This window comes from Akebia trifoliata, chromosome 5, assembly GCF_017979445.1.
Source record: "Akebia trifoliata isolate Shusen 1 chromosome 5, ASM1797944v1, whole genome shotgun sequence".
NCBI lineage: Eukaryota > Viridiplantae > Streptophyta > Magnoliopsida > Ranunculales > Lardizabalaceae > Akebia > Akebia trifoliata.
In genome coordinates, this window is record NC_141379.1 from 9,623,788 (window position 1) to 9,628,847 (window position 5,060).

General features: G+C 32.7%; 1 long non-coding RNA gene across 1 annotated transcript; it reads left to right on the top strand.

The window, feature by feature from the left end:
- The first annotated feature begins 302 nt into the window (after positions 1 to 302).
- LOC147401425 (uncharacterized) lies at positions 303 to 4,721 on the top strand. Its single transcript, XR_015178207.1, has 6 exons — positions 303 to 527; positions 1,921 to 2,011; positions 3,797 to 3,842; positions 3,966 to 4,058; positions 4,154 to 4,444; positions 4,548 to 4,721. It is a non-coding gene; the product is annotated as an uncharacterized LOC147401425 (long non-coding RNA).
- The last annotated feature ends 339 nt before the right edge of the window (positions 4,722 to 5,060 follow it).

The following is a 5,060-nucleotide window of genomic DNA, read 5'->3' on the forward strand; positions in this document are numbered from 1 at the left end:
GAGATACACCAACAATGATACAACATCTTAATACAATGCATCTTATTCTCTAACAAAGATAATTGATTGTATTTTTGGAATTGATTTTTACTAAAAATCATTTCAGTATAATCAGTTATAAAATAAATATTATCAAATAAGTAATTATAAATATTTAAAAAATAAAAAAAGGACAGACTGAAAGCTGGTTAATGAGCTATAATAATCCCATCACTTAAAACCCCATACCTTAAACATTACCCTTACTCAAAATATGAAGTCAAAGCTAGAAAAAAAGAATCGAACCCAAACAGACACTACAAAATTATTAGTTTTTAGCGACACTATTATTGTGGCGGCCAAAAAATTCCCGTCGCTATTGAACTCGTCTTATACTTACCACCGCTGCTCCCCATCTACCAAATCACTTCTCCATACAACTATTCACAAAACTCTTCACGCGAATTTACCAAATTGAAATATCTCTCTCTCTGCTCTCTCTGTATCTTCTCTTCTCCTTTGCTAATGGCGGAAATTTGATAGAAGAGGTATCATCTCTTTCTCTCTCTCTCTCTCTTTCTCTGTATCTCCTCATTCAACTTAATCAAATGGTTTAAACAAAATGGCCGAAATTATCTCACTCTCTCTGCTCTCTGTATCTTCTCCTCTCCTTTCCAACTACGATTTTAGGGTTTTTAGAATTAATGGCAGAAATCTGCTCTTTTTAACAGGTATCTTCTTCTTCGTCTCTTTCTTTATGCATCTTCTCTTTCGATTTAATCAAATGGTTTCCACTCGATTTAAGACTTCAAATTGATTTGAGATCAAATGGCGATTTCCACTTTGGTTTGATTGGAGATCAAATCGATCTCAATTATTCCATTTTATAGATTGATTTAAAGATCAAAATGCTTAAATCAGTTTTAGATTTGAGATCAAGTTATACCTTACACTTATCCCACCTTGGTAGATCTAAATTGTTCTTATTTTGGGTTGGTCGTAGCCCATGGTTTGAAGTTTCATTCCATTTTAGAATGTTTTGGTTGAGAAATTTTGGTATCAATTTACAGATGATTCTCTGTTCCCAAATAGAGCTTCACATAGTGAAAAAAAATTTCAAGTTCAGAGTTGTTCACTTTCTTGTAGTAATTCCACTGGTGAGTTTATGAAACATTTCTTTCACTGCTGAATCCTTTTAAGTTCAGTTTCACATTATTTACGAACATTTCTTCATATAGAATGGTTGTTGGTTGTTGTAGTTTATCTTCAACCCTAAAAGCCAGATCGTCGTGTCAAGGTCTAGACCATTAGATGGTTCTCACGTGTCATGTGTTGTCTATCTCAAGAATCGTCTAACATTCTAGATCTTGAGTAACATGGTCAGCCACAACAGCAACATAATTCTCCAACTATAGTTATATACTTAGTCAATCTTCATATCTTTTCTTATTTGTGTTCATTAATTAACATTGTGACAATCTGATTTGCTGCTTTATGTAGTGGTGTTTTCTTGGATTGGTTGTGATTGTGTTTCCTTTGAGAATACTTCTCTGATTCTCTGAGTTTTAAGGCTCATTTGGATAAAATTTGTTTGGCTGATCTTTTTTCTAGAAATAAATTTTTTCAAAGGACCTGTTTAGGCTAAAAAAGTTTTCTTATAAAAATACTACACTGTTATCCATTTGATTCTCAGATTCTCGGATTCTCGCATTGCATTTTTATAGTGCTATGTAGCATAATTATGCTTGCTCTGGCAGCACACATCCTTCCTGTTATTCTTTCTATTTCATTCAATAGATAATATCTTAAACACTACTATACTGGTTTTGTTCATTTTGGACATGCATTACCTTCATAGCAGATGCTTCTCAATTTGTTCATCATGCTTCATTTTCTGGAAATGAATATGTAAATGAGATTTTAAAGTATGCAAATATGCAGGTAAATCACTTCAATTTGTGAAATATGCCTGTCATGCAAAGGTTGCAGTAGTAGATAAGAGGATTGCCAAAGACACTTTTCTACAAGACAGGTAAATCACTTGTGCACTTAACAAGCATTCTGGGATTTTTAAAAAAATGAAAGGTCTGAGTTTTATAGAGTGTATGAATGGCTTGTAAAGGAAAGGTACATACACTTGGTGTTGTGCACATCAGGAGGTACTACAGCTAAGTCATTTGTGTCAAACTCCATATTCCATTTCACAAAGTTGCTACACCTCTTTAAAATACAAGTTTATATAAGATATTAGATGGTCAGAAACATTCAAGGAAAACATATACTACATTGAATACCAGATATCTTGGTTAAATATGCAATTGGAACATTAAGATCTAATGGAACTACTTGTGAGGGATAGAAAATTAACATTCAAAATGATTTTTGCCTCGATGGAATGATTTTTGTAGTTCATTGATTTCCATTTGAAAAAAAAGATTAGTAGATGCATTTTCGAATATAAAATAAATGATGTATTTTGGCAATGGTTGTTGGATCTGCTTTTGCATCCATTCAATAATAAGTTGGTGAAGTTTTTTTGTTGGTCCTAGAAAAGAACACCTCTCTAGGACATCCATTTCATTACAAGTTTCGCAAATCCCAATTAGAAAAGAAGAAACAATTGAAAGATGTCTATGGTAATGTGATGGTAGAGGCAGAGCAACTTACAATAGCCCAAAAAAAGATGTATCCGAGAACACTAGATTAATGTAAATTTTCGGATGGGTAAATTATCTCTTACCCTTAAGATGTATGACTTGAAGCTTATACATTTTGGCATGGTGTGAATTTCAATCACACTAGATGATCTTGGTTTGGCTACAATATGCTTTGATTATTTGTATATCTTAAAAACTCTTTGCAGCATATTTATATCGTCCATCATCTTTTTGATCTGTTAGGGTATGCAATAGTGGGTAGGATCCTTGTTGTGTAGAACCTAAGATGGCCTACTTTCTTCTGTATATGTGCTAACATGGTTTTCAAAATTAAATTGTAGTGAGGAACAAAGCAAGAGATGGTAGTACAACATATTATGTTAACTATTGCATCATAAAAACCAAATTTTGGATCTAATTACATGTACAAGAACACCAGTAGAGAAGACAGCCATACTATGTTTCTTTTGAGTTAGAAACAGTAGCATTGATATCGGATGTAAACTGAGTAGAAACATGTGGAATGGGCCCTGCTTCACCACCAGGAAACGTTATAGGTGTAGGGTTGTAGATCACGTAGTCTTCTTCCACCAGAAATTCAGATTTAATCCCATATTCTGAAGATCCTCCTTGCTTGTAAGTCTCGATCCCTTTTAACCGAGGGAGAAGGGATGCAGATGACGACATTGTGACTATGAGTATTATAGTTGTTATCACACACAACACATGCTTCTCCATCCACAAAACAACTTGTACATGGCTCGTCCTTGATACTTAAGCTACTTTATAAACTTTTGTAACCGGCTCTTAATCACGGTTCTTTCATGAATACTCATTTTTTTAGATATATATCTTTTGTTTATGATGCTTAATGTTGTTTAACAAGATGGGATGTTTTAATGAAATAGAGTCTCCTCTGTCACACCAGGGGAATGACATTCATGATAATTACTTGTATTTCAATTAGTATAACTAATTTTTTGCAATAAAAAACACAATAAACGCACCACGCTTATAGTGATCTGTTTTTATATTTATAGTGATTTGTTTTTATATGAGTCATTTTTCATGAGTCTATCAATCCCAACTCATTAAGCTAGTAGACATCTTCTTGTTTTGACAATTTGAAACTCATCATGGATAACAACTTGACATTGCAGGAGACATACTCTGACTCATGTGAGAATGCTGAACCAAGATTGCAGTGTAAGTGTTTTAAATTGTGATGAGGTATAATTTTTTTTATATTATGTTGTCTATCTATTTCATGCCTAATTATTTATATTATAAACTAATCTTGTTGTCATTGTCTTAATATGATACACATAGAAATTAAAAAGTTCAACGAATACTGAGCCAAGTTGAGCAATCTTATTTCTCATGACACACAAGTCCAATGATTTGGCCATGGCGGAGAAGATTGTAAGTTTGTTTTTACAATAATTTTTATTAAACATTAACTAATTATGCTAATATCTGAATTTGAAGATACTAAGAATTTTTTAAATATTTTGCAGGACAAGATAAAAGAACTTTTGAGTCTATTACCAGAAGGCTCTCAAGATATTACAAGTTGAAATGATGTATTATCTCAGGTCTTGGGTCCTGATAGACATGGTCGTGTTCGTGGTGTCGGCCTGGGGCCGACTCCCATCAAATTATTTGCATCATATTTTGAAAATTCCTTTAGCGATTCTGCTGAGGTACATAGGTTGAAAAAGAAATTAGAGTCTTTGGAGGAACAACAGATTGTGAGAGATGCTGAGGTGGAGAGACTCAATGAATTGATCATTACTCTAATGAGAAAGGTAAATTCTCACCGACAATAGAATATGTTGTGTTTTAAAATATTTTATTAATAAATAAATATTTATTTATATGACTAATTTGATTAATGTATATGAATTGTAGGTTGATGAGCAGCACAATCAACCCGACAATGATCAATGTCCACAACAACCACCATGATAGATAGCTTTTGTTTTTTGAGTGATAAACATGGATTTATAAGCATGACTCTTAATTCAATCGACTTATTATTTTGTTGTATTTGTCTCTTAACTGATTTGATTTACTAAGTAATTGTGTTTAATTGACAGGTTGTATAAAAATAGTATTTAATTACAAATAATTTTAAAATAAAAGAAATTAAAAATAAATAAATAAATAAATCTTATTAGCGGTGGCCATTACCGTCACTATAAGCATTCAAAATTGTATTTATAGCTATGGTAAAAAATTAATTAGCAGCGGTTTTTAACCATCACCATAGATCTCACTCATATCTATAGCGACAGTAATACACTATTAGCGGCGGGTTCTGACTGTCAGTATAGGACTCACTTATATCTATAGCGGCGGTAATAAAATATATTAGCGACGGTTTTTGACTGTCACTATAGGACTCACATATCTATTGCAGCG